Below are 22,108 nucleotides of genomic sequence, written 5' to 3' on the forward strand. Positions count from 1 at the left end.
TCTTCAAGATCTGAAACTCTGTCTTCACTTTCACTTAAACGGTTTTGCAAGCTTGTGATTGAGATTTTTATTTCCTGTATATCTGTTTGACTCTGCTTCATGCGATCTATTTCTTTCCTGTATTGTTCATTCAGGGAATCCATCATTTTTCTAATCTCCTCTATTTTTTTATCAATGTCTTCTTCAGAAGCATTTATAAATTCTTTTACTGCAGTGTTTTTTTCAGATTGGGTTTCCTCTCTATGTTTCTGTAGTTGATTTTTTACTTCAGATGCTATGAGTTCTGAGAATTCATTTTTTATTTCAGAAAAGAATTCTGCTCTGAGTTCCTCTATAACTTTCTGCTGTTGCTTAATTACTATTGACGCTATTAATTCGTACATTTGAACTGAGCTAGTAGAAAAATTTCCCCTCTGAGATCCTCTATGACTTTGTGCTGTTGCTTATTTACTATCGATGCTATTATTTCATACATTTGAGCTGAGCTAGTGTCCTCTGCACTTGTTCTGGGTGGGCATTGGGTTTCCTCCATATGTTTCTGCATTTGATTCTTTACTGCAGATGTTATTCATTCAGGGATTTCTTTTTTTTATTTCCAATCTGAGTTCCTCTATACCTTTCTGCAGCTGTTTCTTTATTTCAGAAGCCGTTGATTCTTTGCTTTCAGCTGTGTGATGCCCAATTTTTTCTGTGTTAGTGTCCTTTGCACAATGTTATGATTGAGCTTGGGTTCTGAGATTGCATTTTGTTCCTTCTCGTCATTTTGTGTAGCACTGTCTTCTGACCTTTGTTGTAGATCTTTTTTGCAGTTATAACCTTAGCACCTACTGAAGTTCAGGTGCAGATCTACAAAGTTTGGATTTATCCAGCTGTGCCTGGCTTGGGTCTGGCTGCTGTGCTCAGCTCTTTCCTGTTGCTGCCCTTGGGGGTGAACCTGTTCTGTCCCCTACACTCTCTGCAGTGATTGCAGCTGTAAGGTTTCACCCAGGCCTGTAAGCCAGGCCTGAGCTGAGTCTGGAGGGGACAAGATGGAGTAGGGGGCGAGAGGCAGCTCTCCCACACACTCACTGGGCCTGGGCTAGGACTGGATCTGGGGGTTCTTGGAACGCACCAGAAATTCCTACTCAGCGGGTGGGGGGGTACTATGGAGTCATTGGGGGTGTCCCAAGGGAGTGGAAGAGGGTTTCACCCATGCTGCACCTGGGCTCCTACCAGTAGGTCCTGCCGGCGCAGGGTAGCTGGAAGCTCTCCCACACACTCCCCAGGCCTGGGCTAGGACTGCGTCTGGGGGTTCCTGGAGCCAGGCAGAAATTCCTACTCAGTGGGCGAGGTGGGGGAGGTGCTGTGGAGTGGTGGGTGGTGTCCCAAGGGGGTAGAAGAGGGTCTCACCCACGCTGAACCTAGGCTGCGACCAGTAGGTCCTGCCGGCACAGGGTAGCCGGAAGCTCTCCCACACACTCACTGGGCCTGGGCTAGGCCTGGGTCTGTTCTCACTATTTTGTATATACAGATACAAAATGGTCCTTCATTTGTATCCTCTATATAAATATGAATCTAAAGTCAATGAAATTGTCTTCTTTTGATTCGTTCTGCTATTTAGTATTCCACCGCTCAAAGACTTTCCACCAATAATTTCTGGACTGTAGGAGTCCCCTCCAGGTTCTCATCTCAGTTCAAAAAGTCAATATTTGTAATCCCAAAGATATGTTACTGGAATCCCATCAAGTTAATTCCAATCTACCACTCCAAGTGCAACCCACAGCGAACGTGAAGACACTAAAACATATTTATAATTATTGGGGAGCCAAGAGGCCCTAAGTTCAACCATGAAGATGGCTTCTTGAGCAAAGAGGCTGACCCAGGGCCATACTGGGTTTTGTTCAGTGGAGGAGGAGCAGTTTGAGGAGGAACAACTGAGAATTGTAACAAGTAGGTGAGCACTGTGAGCTGAGCTAGGGAGGTGGCCTGCACTTACCTCTGCCAGATGCAGAGAAAGCAATTTGCATTATGCTGTTGAGGTAGTATCTGATGTTTTGGGGATCTGGAGCTCAGCCAAGGTGGAGACAGTCGCTCTTGTTTCAAGAACAGCTGCTCAGGTGGGCCTCCACACTGGACCGCCCAGCAAGTGTCTCCTAATTATGAAGATGGTTCTATTTACTGTTCATCCCTGCTGGGCAAGGAGGGGGCAGGACCTGTGCTGTATCCTACCATGCTGTTTTCCTTCTCTCCAGAAAGAGACATTTCTACTGGTTCCTGTCACTGAGTCACTAGCTGCCTCAACTTAGATCAAGGCAGGGCTGCAGTCATTGAGCTGTTTCTACGCCTGTTTCCCAGATCCTTGTCTGCCCTTCTATACTCTAGTATGTGATCCTGGAGTTAAGATGCAAACTACAGACTCCCTGGTTAGTTGGCTTGTTGGCGGGCTGTGCTATAAGCAACATTTGGGAGGAGGCTGGAAGGTGGGGTGGGGTTCTTGATGTCCCTGCTTCCATCCAGCTGCTGTCCGCTCCAGTCTAACATTCCTCACGTGGCTCACAGTATACACAGAATGAATGAGTGCTTGCTAGTGTATTTTCAGCCTCTGCCACTGCTCCCTCCTTCCTGCTCCTTAGCAAAAGAAACAAAACACAAAACCCCATGTAAACCAAGTCCAAAGAAAAAGAGCCCGTGAAATGCCTACAGCCTCCCAGGGAATGACAAACAGTCAGTGGCCATTCAAACATTAAAATGTCTTGAAGTCTGAGACTCTGTTTTGTTGGCATTCTGCAAAGTACTTGAATAAAAATTATCTCATGTGACCTGGCACAGCCCCGGGAAAAGGGAAGGGCAAATATCTTCTGTGTTTAATCGACACAAAAGTGACCTGGAGGCTAAAGCAGGTTTAGCTAATAGAAATGAAACATGAGCCACACATATAATTTAAAATTTTCTGGTCATCACATTAAAATAAGGTTTTAAAAAATGAAAATGCCTTTTCCAATTCATTTTAACATAAAATATTCAAAATACTGTCACTTTAACATGTAATCAACATTTTTAAGTTTTCTGTGCAAGGTTTCATATTCTTTTTTCTACTAAGACTTTAACACTTAGTTTATCTTTTATAGTATGTACAATACATTGCAACTAAGAGCAGAGATATATTCCCTCCCCTCCCACCCCGTCACTGGGAATTGAAGTCCAGGCCTTGTGCTTGCCAGTGGGGCACTTATGCCGCTGAGCTATCTCCCCGACCCTGAGCCAAATTTTAAGTTATCCCAAGGCACACATGGGTCGTGGTACTTGATGTGACAACACAAATTAGTATTATGCACTCAGAGGTATATAATGGAGCAAAGTGGTCCCAGGTAGCCAGCTTCTGAAAAGAAAACTAATGCTGGACTGGTAACCTAGAGACCCTAATTCGACACACAACTTTCCTCTTCCTACTGGGAAAGCCATGAGCAAGGCACGCTTTAGGGCTTGGCTTCTGGGGGTGTTGTTCAATTGGGTTTGCCTTAAGTAAATGGCAATCCCCTCCCCAAACACTTGCCTCTATTTTCAAATAAAATCCTAAATTGAAGCCACATGCTCAAAATATAGGTATCTAGGGTTTAATATCTTGTGTCCAGTCAAAATTCCCTTCATCTTTGGTCAGGCTGTTGTAGGGAATATATAGATTCAGAATTCAGGACTCAGAGGCATGCTGCTGAGAGCTTGGCGTCTTCCTGACCTGCGGCCTTGCTGATTTGGGCAGTGTAAATATTTTCAACATAGCTGATTAGAACCTTGTGACCTCACCTGGCTGCAGAATTTCTGAACAGCGGGCTCCTAAGCCACAGCAGCTGGCCATACTGCTCACTGGTGGGGCTGAGTCCAGCCCTGCAAGCCAGCTGGAAGCTGACCTCTGAGCACCTGGCCACGGTTCTCTCCCCTCACCTGATGAGGGAGGGGGTAGGAGCTGGATTTCATCTTCCATTGTTACACTGTGCCGCGGTTCGTTCTTTTTGTTCTAAGTGGCTTGAGAGAAATTGTTTGTGGCCGCTTATAGGAGGGGACATCTGAGAGATGTTTAATCATTAGGGCTTTACCTCCTCAATATTCATGACAATTTTGCAGGACAGTTCTGATTTTAACTATCGCCAAATACCTTTATTTTATTTTTTGGTACCTGAAATCGAACTCACGACCCTGAGGGCATCAGGCAGGTGCTGTGCCCCTGAGCTATATCCTCGGCCCCACATCACATGCTTTAGATTTCTGTAGATGATACAGTTTGAAGACCAAGATCTACTTTATAAAAGAAAAATGACATTAGAAAACCACTTCTGTACCTTCAAGTCCCACATATATGTATATAAACTGGCGATGCCATGAAATAAAAATACGAATCAAGCACCAGTGTACCAATGCCTGTGCTGCTGGACTTAAATATTATTTAAATACTAGCTGAAAGATCAACCGGGTCTGAGTAAAATCATATCCGCTGAACTACGGGTCTGCAGGAGGATGCAAAGGGCCTCGGAGTTCATTGCTTCCAAGATGCTCGGGCACACTGAAGAGTTCGTGGGGCGCTCGCAGAGGGTGCCTCTTGTCTGCCCGTAGGCGAGGCCATTGGACTCCGGCCACGCGTGCGCCGGCTTCCCTCCACGCTGCGCCCTTTAGTAGTCACTATGTTTGAACGCGGCACACGCCTCTTTCCCTGGCTGGGAGGCCGATGCCAGGAGCCATTGTGGGTTCCAACCCAGCCTGGGCGACACGGTGAGCTCAAGGCCCAGTCTCAGAAAACATAAATGCATTGAAAATAAACCCAAATAGAAATTGCGTCGCCATGCGCTAGATTTAACACCTAAAATGGCATTTCTTTGTCCCCCAATGAGGATGAAACACTTTCTACCCTCCTGTGGATGCTGCTCTCTGTGATTCCTTCAAGCTACTGTTTGCGTTCTCAGCTGTGTGGGACACAGCCATAACATTTGGTGAGCTAAGAAAATGGCATTTTAAAAAATTAAATTATTCCTGTTTTAAATTATTTGAAGCGAGAGCCAGAGCATGAAGTAAGGGGCACGAGGATAAAAGGAGGAGAAAGCACCGGAATGGCACTCCGGCAGGGGGGAGCCGTAAGCCTCCTGCCTCCGCTGCAGCGTCTATTTCTGGGTAGGAAGGTTACTGCGAGGTCGCGCGAGCAGCCGCCCGCCCGGTTCTGCGAGCCTCTCGGTGGCCTGGAGCGCTCAGGCTCGCGTTTAATCCTCGCAGCTGCGCCCCGCCTGCTCCAAGCTAGGGCGGCTTCTCTGGGCGCCTCCTCCGCGGTGGCTGCGGCTCCCCTCCAGCTCCGGAGGGACGTCAGGGCACGCTTGACCGGTCAGAGGACTGCGCGGCACCCACCGTATCCATGGTGACGGAGAACAATAAGCAGCTTTGCAGCGCTGTGAACTTTGATCCATTCAAACCTGCGTGCTTTATTAATTACTCTGGCGATTTGCTCCCAAACATTAGATCACTGAAATCTTGACTTGCCTAAGCAGCATTAACGTGCATGTCTTTCCGTTTCCTTGTTTTAATTTTCTTCTCTCTCTGTTTCTTTTAATCCATTGTTATGCCTTGGAAATTTGGTTAACCTTGTTTGATTTCAGCGGGAAGGGAAGATGACTTCAGAAATACTTCAAAGGAAAAGGAACTATAAAATACATTAAACTACCGAGAGTAGTGGCACATGCCTATGGTCCCAGTGTTCGGGAGGTTGAAAGCAAGAGGATCACTGTGAGTCTGAGCTATGTAGTGAGACCCCACAACAACCAAATACATTTAAAAAAAAAAGAAGAAGAACATTGCAGACAAGATCTCTAGGTAAAATGGTCCTGTGCTTCAGTATCTACTTATGAATGTTGCTGACTTTCCTGTGATGTAGTATTCTCTTACCTTAAAGGAATTCCACAACCAATGGTGCAAAGAAGACCTACAGGGTGGGGCTTGCATCATCCAGATGAGCTAGCAGGGCACAAAGAGCCGAGAGCAGTTTCCTACATCTCGGTTCAACCGGTAGTACCAAAAGTAAGCAAATGGCAATAGGAATAAAATGGACCCTAACGCTCTGACATTGACATTGCCCCAAATGTAGGGAATTACAGTGGGTGGGTGAAAAAGGGGCTTTTTCTTCCAAAAAATGTCAGCTAAGCAGTACAAATTGTGGAGAAAAATCATTGCACTTAGAAGTGTCTCCAAGCTTCCCCCTCCTTCCTTCCCACTTGGTAAATAGGATGCGGGGTGGGATTTTTTCCTGCTGCACTGGAACTGAACTTGCTACCCAGAGCCAACCCAGAAATAATGAAGACTCAAAACTTTCTGTTGCAGTCAGCAGAGTTAGATAGAATGATTATAGGCAGGGAGTCAGGGCTCAGCCCGCAAAGGAGCCAGTGTGGAAGACAAGATACTTTGCAACTGTGGGAGAGACAGGCCCCTCTGCTGTGGCCAGACCTCAAGACAAAAGGGTAAGAAAATGCAACCACATATCTCCCTAGGGATGGGCATCACACTAAAATAGGTAGTGATCACCTTGAAAAATCCAGGAAGCGCCACTAACCCAAGCCCTTACAGGAAGAGCCCCTGCTCTGTATGTATGTCTCCTTGCTATGTGACACATTCCCCATTTGGTCCCAATTTAATAAACATTACCTGAGCAATAATGCTCCTAATCTTATTGGTGGATTTTTGGGTGTGTGTGTGTGTGTGTGTGTGTGTGTGTGTGTGTGTTTTAGGGAAGAGTCTACAGGGTATTCAGGTCTCACTACTAGATCGGACTCTTAGCAATTCTCCTGTTTACAGCCTCCCAAGAGTTGGGATTACAGGTGCACACCACCACACCCGGTCTTATAGACCATTGTTTTTTTCCCCACCTCATGCCCTTGTGATTTCATATGTTTCCACTTTAGACCTACCTCACCTCATAGTTTTGCTCTATAAAAATCCCTAGAAAAGGCAGATTTTTTGGCAGCCCACTCGGACCCTTTCTGTCTCTCTCCAACAGAAGCTTTCTTTCCCCCAATGAATGTATTCTGCTCTTAACATCTGCTGTTCCTGAAACTCGTTCTTCACCCTTAGAGAACATGAACTCATTCCACATCTCTCTGGTTGGGAGAGTTTCTTCTATGTCACTTCTACTAGGACTGGTTAAAAATCAAAGAACCACACTTACTGTCATCAAGCATCACCCAAGGAAATGTTCTTGTTTGCTTTGATACAGGAGAAAGAAATTCCCAACCTGCTGATGTCTGGTACAAGTTCCTGTTCTCTAAAACTGAAGAATGAATTTTAGGAACAATGGAGGTTAACAGCAAAATATATATACTGAGGGAAAGAAAGCTTCTGTCTGAGAGAGACAGAAGGGGTCAGATTGGTTTACCAAAGATCCCGCCTTCTCTAGGGATTTTTCTAGAGCAAATCTATGATGTCAGACAGGTGTAAGTTGATGAAAACTGATAACTCAAAAGGTGGGCATGAGGTGGGACAAAACAATGATCAACCAAGAAGGTTAGGAGTAGAATTGTTTGTGAAATTGATTAAATTGAGATCAAATAGGGAAGTCAGTCATGTAGCAAGCAGGCAAGAATACAGAACAGGGGCTTTCCCTGTAGAGGGTCATGTTAGCGAGAGGCTCTTCCTGGCTGTACCAATCCCTGATGTTTGTCCTCAGGAAATTGAGGGGACACTTATTTCACCTTTTGTTTGGAGGTCTGGCCCACAGCTGAGGTGCCTGTTCCCCCAACAGCTGCAAGGTATCTTGGCTTCTATACTGGCTCCTTCTGGGGCCTAGCCCTGTCTGTCTGACTGCCTAGAGTATTTTTATCTAACTTAGTTGCCTATAACAGCTTCATTAAAAGAGAAGTCTATGTATACGAAAGGAGGGAAGAAGCCATATTTGCCTAGTGAGAGGAATGAGAAGAAAACAGCTAAGAAAATTCACAGAAATTTGTGAGGCATCTTGAAGGAGGGGAGCCTAGCTTCTCCCTCCACCCCTGGTCTCCCTGAATTGCAGCCTCTTTATAACTTTGGGTAGCCACGGGAACGTAGCATGGAAGACAGTTCTTGGGAGTTTCCCAAAGTTCATGGGACATCCATGGAGACAGAAGTCCATTTCTACTCTAAAGCTTTCTGAGGACACATGTAGAAAAGCTACCAACGTTAAGGGATATAGTATGCCTGAGAAGATGAGGACCCTCACCCCAATCTAGTTGCCCATGGCATTGGAGAACATACCAAGGAACACAGAGGTCTGGTAACTCTGTAAAAGGGCAAATCAGAGGAGATGTGCAGGGATGCTAGGTGGTATATCCACAACCAAGGGAAGAGGTAAGTACCTTAGACCTGAGGGAAATCCTTCCCATCCTTCTCATGACAGAGGAAGCTTTGTTAAGATGAGACTGCCCCAAGCCCAGGGACCCGGTCAATCCCCCAGCCTGCTATACTGCACCACCCCCGGGGGTGCACTGAGATGGCAATTGGGACCAGGTATGGTGGCATGTGCCTGAAATCCCAGATCTTGGAGGCTGTAAAACATGTGGATCACTACGAGTCAGACCTAGTAGTGAGACCCTGAACACATTGTAGACCCTTCCCTAAAAATACAAAAAGAAAAAAAAAAAAAAAAAAAGGTAAGATTGCCCAGGGAACCACACTCAGCCTGCTTAGACCAGACTTCAGCCCAATATGCTGACCCAGAGCAAGGCCAGTGAGCTCTCCCCACTCTGACCCACCAGCTTTTCTAGTGAAAAGCCCAATACTAACAACTGCCTCCTCCTGAGCCAGAGCGAAGCCTCCCTGACGCTTTCCGACTCTAGTCAGCGTCCTGGTTCTAGCTTCCCCTGCACGGGAAGGAAAGACGCTGGATCAGAAACAAAACAGAGGGGGTTCTTTGTTTCGGTTTTGTTTGTTTGGGGTTTTTTGCAGTACTGGGGAGCAAACTAAGATTATGCTTCAGAAACTGAATGTAATCAGAATATTATAGCATCTATCCAGAGAGTTACAATGATGGGAATCTAGAATTCAGCAAAGCCTAACTGAAAGCTCTGGCTGGGAGAGCTCAGCGGATAAAAGCGCCTGCTGAGGCAGATTCAGGGATCGAGGTTTGATTCCCAGTGTGCCATGCTGCCCCACCCGCTGGGCTGGCCGTGCCCGCCGGTGCACAGAGACAGTGAATGGGACTGGGCATGGTGGCCCTCGCCTGTAATCCCAGCCCTTGGGGGGCTGAAAACAGGAGAATCACTACAAGTCCAGATATATGTAGTGAGACCCTGTAGACCCTGTACTAAATACATAAAACAAAACAAAAACACCTGAAAGCACTGGCTGGGAAAAACAAAAACACAAGTTTCATTAACATCCCATAGACCTAAGTCTACTCAGTTAACATACAGAGTCTAACAATAATGCATAACCTTGCATTATGATTTTTCACCTAATGATTACACAAGTTTATAATATGAAAACTCCACAAATATCATTTATAATAGTTTCATATTCAGACTCTTAGTGACCATCCTATTTTCAGCCTCCCAAGCGCTGAGATTACAGGCTCGGGTCTCAATCACTGTCTCAGAGAGCTCCAGGGGTGGGACGGGGTGAGGTGGGGTGGGGCAGGCCTGCACAGCACTGCACAGCAGTCCCCAGGATCGAACCCTGGCCACTGTGCTCTGCCTAAGCAGGTGCTTTAGTCCACTAAGCTATCAGGCCGGCCCTGCTAAGCCAGTTTTGATGACTGCATTTAGTAAGGTGGCTGCGGGTAAGCGTTATAATCCACTTCTGGTGCTTGCCGTCTGGTGTGGAGCTGACAGCTGCCGGCCAATAGTAAATAGTACGTCCTTGCCTTCTAGAAACAAGCATCACTTGAGTGCCATTCTCTATTTTTCTCGCTAACATATGCCTAGCACCTAGAAAAGGTCCAGTACGGCGAAGGCACTGCATACATACCTTTAAACATGTACACAAAGTAATGAACCTCGAAGCAGATGTAGGCCACATTACTTTTCAATCTTTCGTTGGGGTTTGCAAAATGGTCTAGGGGACCTGAGTGAGTAGGTGGGGAGGGCGAGCGTGGACCTAACAGGGAAAACAGAGAGAGCGGCGAGGTCCGACAGCAGAGGACGGCTGAGAAGGAGACGCGAGCTCAGCCACGCCCTGGCACCTGCGCAAGCACCCACGTGGTCTGTGGCTCTGCCCTTTGCGTCCGTGGGGCTCCTGTAGCAAGAATCGCCCTCATCAAAAGATGACAGAAGCCAAGCAATGGCCCTCTCGCGAAATCATGCCTGATATTGCTAAACAATGGGTGTCTTGGTTACTTTTCACTCATTGCTGGGACAACATACCAACACCCAAAATGAAGGAAGGAAAGGTTTATTTAGCTCACAGTTAGTGGAGGTTTCAGTCCATAGTGTGCTGGTCCAAGGCAAATGGCAGCAGTTCATGGTGGCAGAAAATGATGAAGAGTATAGGAGGAGCAGCAGCTGCGACGTCCATCAAGTCTCTCTCTCTCTCTCTCTCTCTCTCTCTCTCTCTCTCTCTCTCTCTCTCTCCCTTTTATGTTGGCTTGAAGTCCTGTGGAGATCAGAGCTTCTCCGAAGTGGCATAGCTGCAAAGTGGCGGGACAACGACTGGGACTTCTCCAAGGAAGGAGGGTGGGGGATGACAGAAGCTTGTGCTGAGTCACTCTGGGGCGCATCCTATCCACCCTAGGGTGGGCGGCCCCCCATCCCCACCCCAGGCTGTGCATTCGGATCCAGCCAAGCTTAGGGATCCAGCCAAGCTTCAGATATCTCAAGTTGACACAATGTATCAACTACCACAATGGGCTAGCCACCTTTGTTTCCCAAAGTCCCAGTGAACTAGCAAAAATCCATTATATACATAAAGCATTTAAAGAATAAAAATATTAATGGCAAAAAAATTAGTGGTGAGAGGCACGGAATAAAGAGAGAAGCAGTTCACCAAAAGTTTGAGGAGATTCTGGAAAATAAAAGCTACACAGGACTCCACCAAAGCGCCAGAAAGAGTGACAGATTGCAGCTCCCGAACTCCAGAGGTAAATGAAGTACAGGTGTGGCGGACTGTGTCCCATGGTAAAAAAGAAATAAACTGAAAGAAGGAAGTAGGTGTGAGCAAATCTATTTTACAAATACGAAGATAAGAATGTAAGGCTGGGGATATGGCTCAGTGGAATAAGTGCTTCCCTGGCAATCTCAAGGGCCTGAGTTCAATCCCCAGTTCAAAAAAAAAAAAAAAAAAAAAAAAGAATGTAAGTAAGTTGTAAAGGCCTAAAGCGCCTGCTATCTGGGAGGGGGTTCTGAATGGGTTATCGATGAAGCCTCTCTGTCGAGGAGTACTTAAGTGGTTTAGAAGGCAGCTCAGGCCATTCTACAACTAATATAATCTCTGCCCTATAGGAGACTACGTACTCTTTAGGATCCAATCCATGCAGTGCCCATGCAAGGCACCTGTGCCCTTGAGCCAGCTGACAGCCCAAAGACAGATGGCAAACATTCAGTAAGATCTCAGTAGGGTGATGACTTAGCAGACTCCATTCTGGGCTTCCCAACCCCATTTGGGGGCCCCAGGCCTTACTGCCTAATAGAAACCTGGCTCCTATCTTAGTAGTTACTGTTAAAGAGCAAAATAAAGGAGAGACCATTTCTCAGAGAGGCCCATTTGTAAATTCCAGTTTCAGAGGCAGTGTTACTACAGATGAATGTATACGGTGCTGCCATCAGCAAGATTAACCGAGGGAGTACAGTGCTAGGACAGTGGGGCCTGCCGGGGCCTGCCGGGGCCTGCCTACTCCTCTCTTCCTTGCTTACATTTCCAAAAGCAGTCTGTGACACAGCACGTAAGTTACTTATAGCCCTGAAACGATAGCACCAGTGTAAGTTCCAACATTAAAAACAAGCAAAGAGGAGAAAGATAGCGAAGAGCTGCAAGTGTCATGATTTCCTCATCTTTGGTAACAAAGACACGATACATACTTTCTAAAACTAGTAAGTCAAAAGATAGAAATTAAATGTATTATTTTAGGTTAGAGGTAACCACCACAAACAAGCAAGAATGCTTTCGAAACATTCATGTGGGACTGATGCCAGTGATTATCTCTGTAGTTGGGATTTGGGGTAGGAAGTGGAAGTAGGAGAAATTCTACAGAGAGCATTTGTATCATTTGGGTCTTCAAAGTTTTGATATTGCTTTAACAAAAACAAATTAATTATCTAGATTTTTCTGTATAACAAAATTATCAGGCTCATTTTTTTCTCTTATGTATTACAACCAGATAAAAATTTGTCCCATTAACAAGAGTTTCTTTTTAAATGCATTTCCGCCTTGGCTCACCTCACTGTTTATGTCTGCCACTGGCCAGACACAAACCTAGAGTTAGGTTTACCATCATCTGTTGGCAGTCCTTTTTTTTTTTTTAAACATACTCAGGATGTCACCACATAGGAATAGTTAGGGCAGAATACCATCAGGAAGCGACTGATGGTAGATGTCTCTGCATAGCAGCCAAGGCATTTGGGTGGCTGTAATTGACTTACTGGTACCTCACTGGCATGGCTGCAGCATCTTCACTGTGCCTTCCTTTTCCATTTTTCACCAATGGTCCAAAGATCACATTCTTGCTTGCAAAATTCAGTACAGATTTTCTGTAAAAGTCAGTGATAAAAGATGTGGGGTCACAATTCTAAGCTTATCTACAGGGGAAAGAGCACTTCATAAGTACTACTCATCACAACATGATACGAAGAACAACCTAAGATTGATCAGAGTCAAGGAAAAACTTAGGAGTCAGCAAAAATGACACTAAAAAGAAGTAGTCACAGAAGTAATGGCAGAAAACTTCCCAAGCACAGAAATAGAATTTGACATACAAATAAGTGAGGCATATAGAACTCCAATTATTCATGACCAAGATAAATCTACACCAAGGCATTTAGCAATCAAGACTCCAGAAATTCAGCACAAGAACATAATATTAAAATATGTTAGAAAAATCACTTATAAAGGAATGGCAGACTTCTCAACACAAACCCTTAAGTTAAGGACAGCTTGGAGGAAAGTGTTTCAGATCTTGAAATCAAACAACTTTCAACCCACATTGATGTACCCTGCAAAAGTATCATTCAAAAATCAATGGAGAAATAAGATATTTCCATGACAAAGAATAATGAAACAAAGTAATAACCACCAAACCAGCTCTCCAAAATGTTTTGAATGATATTTTAGAAAGACATAAAAAAGACAACAATCCCAAAAAATTCCAATGGAAAAAATTCTTCAAGCAATCGGAGCAGTTAAGCAGAATGACAAAAAAGTAAACCAGTAGCAGGAAAATAACATGACAAGGACAAATCAATATATATCAGTTATAACCATTAATGTTAATGATCTCCATTAACAAATCAAAAGAGACAGACTAGAAAATGGATTGAGAAACAAGATCCAGGGCCACAAGATAGCTCAGCAGACTAAAGTGCCTGCTAGGTAAGCTTAGGCAAGTGCAGGGACCATGGTTCAATCCCCAGCACCAAATGCTGTGCCAGCCCTGCCCCCAGGACAGGCTAACCCAGCCAGAGTCCAGGCATAGTGGTGCACACCTGTAATCCCAGCACTTGGGAGGCTGAGATGGGAGGATCACCATGAGTCTGAGCTGCATAGTGAGACCTGCAACAACAAAATACATTTTTTAAAAAAAAGAAGAAAGAAAGAAAAGAAACAAGATTCAACAATATGGTGCACACTAGAAACACATTTAATTAAAAAGTTCATGAAATATAGGAAAAAGCAAGAATAGTTATTCTGTTTACAGACAAAGTGAAATTCAAGCCAAGACTGATAAAAAAGAGACAGAGAAGGTCACTACATATTTTTAAAAGAAAACTCTAAGATTAAAAGATAGCAAGCATAAATATATACGCACCAAATACAGGTGCAGCCAACTACATAAAACAAATATTAATGGACATGAAAAATCAACAAGCACTAACACAATTGTAGCCCTGCCCCCATGTCTCGCTGAGATGGCAATTGAGACTGGGTGTGGTGGTGCATGCCTATAATCCCAGCTCTTGGGAGGCTGTAAATAGGCAGATCACTACGAGTCCAATCTAGTAGTGAGACTCTCAAGACCTCATAGACCCTTCCCTAAAAAATACAAAAAAAAAGCACGATTGTAATGGGGAAACTTAATATTCCACTGTCACAAGTAGATAGATCAGTTGGGCAAAACATGGACAAAGAAATATCAGAACTGAAACAAACCTGTAAACAAACAGACTTAGTAGATGTCTACAGAGTGTTATACTCCACAACATCAGAATACACATTCTCAGCTATGCATAGGATGTTTTCCAAATCAGACCATATAATAGCCCATAGAACATGCTTAAGTAAATGCAAAATAATTAAAATTCTCCCATGTATATTATCAAAACATAGTGCAATGAAACTGGAAATCAATGGTTAAAAAAATAAGAACTTCATAAACACATAAAAATTGAACAACACCCTGCTACCCTGCTAAACAACCAATGCATCAAACATGAAATTAAAGAAGAAATTTAAAGCATCTACAATTAAGTGATAATGTTGATACGGCATACCAGAACTTGTGGAAAATAATAAAAGCAGTCCTATGAGGGAAATTTATAGCAGTATATTCTCATATCAGGAAAACAGAACAAGCTCAAATAAACAAACTAATCTTGAACTTCAAGCTTCTAGAAAAAGAACAAGCCAAGCTCAAAGCTCATATGAGGGAAGAAATTATAAAGATCATAGAAAAAAAACTAATGCAACGTAGACCAAAATATCAATAAAAGGAATCAGTGAATTGAAGAACTCGTTTTTTGAAAGATTAAATAAAATTGATAAACCCTTAGTCAACTTTATCAAAAAAAAGAAAAGACTCAAGTTCATGCAATTAAAGAATGAAAAGGGTGAACTGCTGTAATCTAGAAGCTAATCAATACCTGTTTTGAGAACTTCTACTCTAATAAGATGCAAAACACAGAAGAAATGGACATTTCCTAGATCTAGAATAGCAAAAAGTGATTATATACAACAAAGTTAAGGCTGAGGGTATCACAATCCTTGACTGGAAATTATACTGCAGAGCTACTGTTATTAAAAACAGCATGATAGTGTAAAAAAGAAAAACAGACCTGAAGATCAATGAAACAGATTAGGAGATACAGAAATAACTCCAAACACACTTAGCCACCTTATTGTTGACAAAGGTGCAAAATACATTCAATGGAAGAAAGATAGCCTTGTTAATAAATGGTGCTGGAAAAACTGGCTTTCCATGTGCTGAAAACAAAAACTAGACCCATGTCTAGCACCATGTACTAAACTAAAAAATGGATCAAAGATCTAAATATTAAAACAGAGACACTGTATCTGCTCAAAGATAAAATAGGTAGAACTTTTAAAGACATAGGCATAGGCAAAGATTTTATGAACAAAACCCCAGCTGCACAGGAAATAGAACAAAGAATCAACAACTGGGACTTCATTTTATTAAAAATCTTTTGCATAGCAAAAGAAAAGTACCCATGGAGTGAAAAGACAACTCACATTGTGGGGGGAAAAATTAGCAAGTCGTTCCCTTGAAAAAGAACTAGTATCTAGAATGTACAAAGAATTGAAAAAAATCAGACCCTAAATTTAAAAACCCTATCTGAGATTGTGTTTCATAGACATCTGAGATGAATACATATTTCTTAGATGAAGAAGTAGAAATGGCAAATAAATGTGTGAAAAATGTTCAACATCATCGGTCATTTGAGAGATGCAAATTAAAACAACACTGAAATTCCATCTCACTTCTGAAAGAATGGCTACTATCTAGAAATCATCCAGTGTACCTCAGTGGACTAAAGCGCCTGCTCAGGCAGAGCACAGTGGCTGGAGTTTGATCCCCAGTGTGCCTAGCTGGCCCTGCCTGCGGGGCACACTGGGATGACAACTGAAACCGGGCATGGCGGCACATCTGTAATCCCAGTGCTTGGGAGGCTGAAAACAGGAGAATCACTGTGAGTCCAATCTACATAGTGAGGGGGTCTGCTCCTTAGCTCAGTTCTTTGGCTGTTCCAACAAAGCTGTCAGGCTCAGGTTGCTGTGGTTCGATCCCCACAACTCAAACCAGCCAAAACTGCCCTGAAGGCATTCGGAGCCAAAAAAAAAAAAAAAAAAAATCCAATCTATGTAGTGAGACCCTATAGACCTTATAGACCCTGTAGACCTTGTACCAAATACATAAAAATAAAAAAAATAGAAAAGAAAAAAGAAAAAAAGAAATCAACCAGTAATAAATGCTGACAGGGCTGTGGGGGAAAGAGGCCCTTCTGCACTGTTGGTGGGAGTGTAGACTGGTGCAACCACTGTGGAAATCAGTGTGGAGATTCCTCAAAAAACTAAGCCTACAGGTTCTGGCTACAAAAGCATCACACCACAGTGATAGATGCATACCCACGTTCATAGCAGCACAGTTTATAATAACTGAATCTTGGAAACAACTCAAATGTGCACCAACAAATGGGTGGATTAAAAAATATGTTTTTAAAAATATAATGGAGTATAACTCAGCCATAAAGAAAGATAACAATAGAGACATTTATGGATAGCCCTCGAAAGCATACTCTTATGTGAAATAAATTGGACACACACGTGTGAATATTGCATTGATTGCCTTTCTGGTGTGAGAAACTGAAAGTGTAAATAATAAGCAAGAAATATAATAGATATGCTGAAATAGGAAGACACTGTTCAAAACAAAAGGGAAACTAGGGAGGAGGAAAGGAAGGAAGGAGAAATGAGAAAAGAAGGATACAAATGGAAAAAGAAAGAAAGCTTTGCAAATACGGAGGGGTTGAAGAGGGGAGGGGAATAGGGGATAGAATAGGAAACAAGAAATATGTGCAGGTACAAATTCCCTTGGATGAATGTGATCATTATGTATATCTAAATTGTACCAGTAAATTTAATTAAAAAAAGAAAAAGTCATTATTTTGGAAAACTCAGTGAAGTTCATTTGAGGATGTTTCCATTTTTTAAAGGACATTTTTGCTACATATCGAAGGGCTGTTTCTGATTCCTGTCTAGACTTTTTCCATTGCAGGATATAAAGAAGTTTTCAACTACATACAACTGAGCATGATGGGACACATCTGAAATTCCAGTCAGGTGGGAGGCTGAGGCAGGAGAGTCACAGGTTTAAGGACAGCCTGAGTAACTTGGTAAGATCCTGTCTCAAAATTGTATTTACTTTTTTTTTTTTAATGAATTTGCCACAGGGTTTCACTACAAAGCTCAGAATAATAGTGATCTTCCTGTTCAGCCTCCTCAGTGCTGGGATTACAGGTGTGTGTCACCACACCTGGACTTGGTGGCTGGCTCAGAGCACCCAGGTCCCTGGTCCTTGTGCTTGCCTAAGCAGGCACTTAGTCTGCTAAGCTATCTTGCCAGTCCTTCAAAATTTTAAATGAGGGGGCCAGCCAAATAGCTCAACAGATTAAACTGCCTGCAAGCAGGTGCAGGGGCCAGGGGTTCAATCCCCAGGCCTACCATGCCAGCCCCGCCCTCAGGGTGCACTAAGACAGCAATCGAGACTGGATGTGGTGGCGTGCACCTGTAATCTCCGCTCTTGGGAGGCTGTAAACAGGTGGATCACTATGAGTCTGATCTAGTAGTGAGACCCTGAACACCCTGTAGACCCTTCCCTAAAACAAAGAAAAAAAATTTTTAAATGAAGGAAGAAAGAAAGAAAGAACAGAGGGAGGAAGGAAGGAAGGAAGGAAGGAAGGAAGGAAGGAAGGAAGGAAGGAAGGAAGGAAGGAAAGAAAGAAGGAAGAAAGGAAGAAAGAAAGGAAGGCTAGTGATTTAACTAAGGGATCCCTGAGTTCAGGTCCCAGCACTGCAAACAATCACAACTATGTAAAAACTTCTGTAGAATTGTAAAGACTCACTCTCAAATCCTTTAAAATATCATAGCGCATTAGAAGATATTGAAATATTGGGGGAGTATTTGTGTATCAGTCAGGATTTTACTAAAGGAACAGATATAACACAAGATGTACAAATGTATATGAAATGACAAGATTGGCTTCCAATGGTCAGCCACAGAGTCAGATGAAGAAGCGCGCAGAGGGCATCTGCACACCCAAGAATAAAGGACTCAGTCCAAGGTCTGGAGCTCACTGCAGTGTTCTGTGCGAGTCCTCATCAGGAGGCCAATGGGTCTGCACTGGACACCAGGAGAAGACGACGACCAAGCTGTGAAGACCAGAGCTCCTCTGAGACAGTGGAATGCTCCATCCTTCCTCAATTCCCTTTTATATCTTTTAAGTGAAAAGTCACTCTAGGGCGAGGCCTCCATGCCCAATCCAAGGGTGCAGAATTGCTGAGCAATTTAGGTAAGCTTTTAACTTTTCAAGTTGACACAGTCAATCAACCACTACAAATTGCCAGCTGTACATTTGAGCAATCTAGAAATTATCTGGCTGTTTTCTGGCCAAGGCCTTATTTGCGGTATAATAAGTGGCATTTACATCACTGTGAACCACTCCGAATCTCAAGCCCCAGGCTACATCCACCTGTGGGCCTTCATGGCAGCTAATTTGCATGCTCAGTAGAGTTGGGAGAGCACTGATTTAAGAAAATACAGCCTTGCTTTGGGAAAGTTCTTGGCTGTCAAAACAGAGGCTCTCCATCTTATCAACATCACAACTGGTTTCTTTTCTTTTGCCATCACAAATAGGACTTTATTTATCACTATTAAAAATCTGGATCTAAACAGACTGTTGGACTGGTGGTTCATATCCATCAGCTTGTTCAACTTTAGCTCCCGTCTCATCTCCAATAGCCTTTCCAGAGCTGCTACCTTTGCCATGAAGCTCCATGAGTTTTCCCAATTCAAACTTGGGCTTCTTCAGCATTTTTACTTTTCTGACGAAGACATCATGAAGAGGATAGCTAGACTGGCAAGCCTTTTCTATGTCTTTCCCAGTGCTGTCTGGAATCAGTTTATTGACCACTTCCTTCAAGTCATTCATCTGCACCTCTCAGGTCATGATTTCCATCATCTTCTTCCGGACATGGTGGACCTGTTGGTGCTGAGCGTAAGAGGTCTTCCGTATCTGAGTGTTGTGTTTTTCACTAAAGCCAACACAGAACAGTCGAAGCAAATAACCATCGGTAGTCTTGACATCCATGAGCTTTGATCACAGTCTGCCATTTTTTGACCATGGAACACATTTTGTCCTGGGTGAGGTCCATGCCATGGAAGTTAGTCAGGCAGTCTTTGCCCTGAACATCTTCAGTAATTAGCTTGAATTTTCTAAAGACAACTTCATCATTCTTCAGATCAGCAAGACTCACTTCAAACACATGACCTTTGAGCCCATCAGATGCAATTTTGATTCCTTAGGTTCTGGTGACAAGTGTTTTTCCAATATTTCTTATGTTGAACATAGTGGGCACCTTCACATCATACCAGTCTTTTAGAAAATGGATCAACCACTTTCTTCTTGGCTCCTTTTTTGCCACCTTTCATAAGGTGCTTGTTCTTGCGTGCCGCCATGGTGCTGTTCAGAGAGCCACGAGGCCTCACAGCTGGTTTCTGCCTGTGCTGCACTCCTTCACTTGTTATTCTTACTGAGGGAGATGCCTGTCATAATGATAGCAGCATTTGAAACAGAAGTTAACCCTGAGAGTGAGACCCTGTTCCCTCAGCTTTGGGATGAAAGCCTCACTGCTTTCATGATTCGGACCCTCTTAATTGCGACTGCAGTATAACAGTGAGGCTCCATCTCCTGAACGATACTTAAGTTTTAGTACAGACGTTGCTTTTCAGTCATTGCTGGATTATGTCACAAGGAGCAAGATCTACATAGCCAGGTGTAGAAAGAAAAGACAGAAATGATTATGTGAATCAATGGCAAAGTTCTAGTCTTAGAACTCATCTGCCAATCCCAGGGCAAATGTGCATCTGCCAATGCAGAGCATTAAGGAAAAGGGTACTTGGGCGTTTTGGCACATGTGGAAATATTTTGCAAGACTAGATCACAATGCATTTGCTTGCTCATTGGTATCAGAAACTGAACTCAGGACCTTGCGCTTGCCAGGTAGGCACTGTGCCGCTGAGCTAGGGCACCGGCACCCAATGCACTTCTTTAACATAGCACAAAAACCTCAACTTGAAGCAAGATCCGCACAAGTCCAGATGAACTGAGGACAGAGGGATGAGTTCATCACCCAGAAAAACTAGCTGATCCTAATGGCTCCAGTGAGGAAAAGAGCCCCAGACTCCAGAGAGGGCTTTGGGTTGTGGTTATTTCTTCCTTGTTTTTCACATGCGTCAGTAAGCAAACACTGCTGCAAAACAAGAAGGGTGATTCTCGCAGCCAAAATGCAGAAAAGCCCCAGAGCACCCAGATCCCAGGGTGATTTGATCTTATAAGACAGACCTATTTTTCTTCTTTTTATAGAGTATTTCAGTTAAGATACCATTTTCTGAGAAAATTATATAGTTGGATTCCATATTTAAGGTCTAAAGAATACCACAGTTGTTAATTATAAGCTGTCACAGTTAGTGCTTAAAATTTTTACTTTGACCAATTTTATGTGGTTATATCTGGTAATCTGAGCAACTACATTGAAGAAAACAATGTACCATATAACAACCACTGTTGAATACCTGGTTTTTTAAAATTGTGTATTGTTTCTAGTACCTTATCTATTATTTTTCTGTTCTCTTTAAAATGATTAAACAGAGCCAGCCAGATAGTTTAGCAGATTAAAGTGCCTGCTTAGGCAGAGGCAGGGACTGGGGTTCGATGCCGGGCCTGCCTGCCCCAGGTGCCTACTGAGACAGTGATTGAGACTGGGCATGGTGGCACACACCTGTAGATACAATTTATAAATCACTAAGCCTGTGCTGAAGGACATAATGTGTGCAAAAATATTAGTAGAGCCTTTCTAGTCTTTTGAGAAATACTGCTGACAGTTATTCAAGAGTTCTTATTTCTGGAGTGTTCTTTGAAATTAAATAGAAGTCTTAGGGGGCCGGCCAAATAGCTCAGTGAATTAAAGCACCTGCTTAGGCAGATGCAATGGCCGGGGTTCGATCCTAGCATGCCATGCCAGTCCTGCCCTCGAGGCACGCTGAAGGGCAATTGAGACTGGGCATGGTGGTGTGCACCTGTAATCCCAGCACTTGGGAGGCTGAACACAGGAGAACTCTACGAGTCCAATCTACATAGTAATACCCTGTAGACCCTGACTAAAGACACACACACACACACACACACACACAAGAAGTTTTATTGGGAAATCTGCAGGAGGAAATAAAGAATATTGATTTGAAATTAGAAATTCAAGTATACTTTTCTCTAAATCATAAACTCAGCCTTTTGGAATATAAGCTAAAGGTATGCAGCTCAACATTTTGCACGTTCCAGGTCCAGGTGGCTAAAAGCCTGAGATCTGAAGTCAGGAGTCAGAGGGGCCAGGTCAGTCATTCAGACACTGAGAAATGATATGCCACCCAAAGTCCCCAAAGTTTAGTTTTCTCATTTGCAAAATAGCAAACATAGTGTCCACTTCCAAGGATCAATTTGAAAATTAAATTAAACGGTTGTGTAGTAAGCTCCAGGACAACAGATGCAGGTACCATATTAGTAATATATCTAGGATGCTGTCCGGCTAGAAATGTGACTGATTCTATTACACAGCCAAATATTATTACTGAAAATATTGCTGTTTATATTTAGCAGTACCTAGTTAATGAAAAAGAAATTTCTTTTACAAGAAATTTGGTGATCTACATAAAGAAAAGCTAAAAATAGATCATGTCCCTAAAAAAAGAAAAACTAAATAATTTAAAAGGGTCAAATAACCTCAAGTTGTTTTATAGGCTAATTGACATTTTATAAACCATTAATGTAAACATTTCAAAGTGATCTATTTAATTTAACCATATCCATAACTACATTAGAATCCTGCTATCTATCTTTGTTTGCATTTACAAATAAAATCTTGTGAGAATTTCATTTTGCAACTTAAAGCAATTTTTCCCCCCAATGGGCTCACTTCAGCA

General features: G+C 43.1%; 1 pseudogene; it reads left to right on the forward strand.

Annotated features, from left to right (window-relative positions):
* The first annotated feature begins 5,075 nt into the window (after positions 1 to 5,075).
* The window catches only part of LOC101562469, a 28,500-nt pseudogene continuing 11,467 nt past the window's right edge, over positions 5,076 to 22,108 (forward strand).

Source organism: Octodon degus, unplaced genomic scaffold, assembly GCF_000260255.1.
Source record: "Octodon degus isolate 3935 unplaced genomic scaffold, OctDeg1.0 scaffold00061, whole genome shotgun sequence".
NCBI classification, from domain to species: Eukaryota; Metazoa; Chordata; class Mammalia; order Rodentia; family Octodontidae; genus Octodon; species Octodon degus.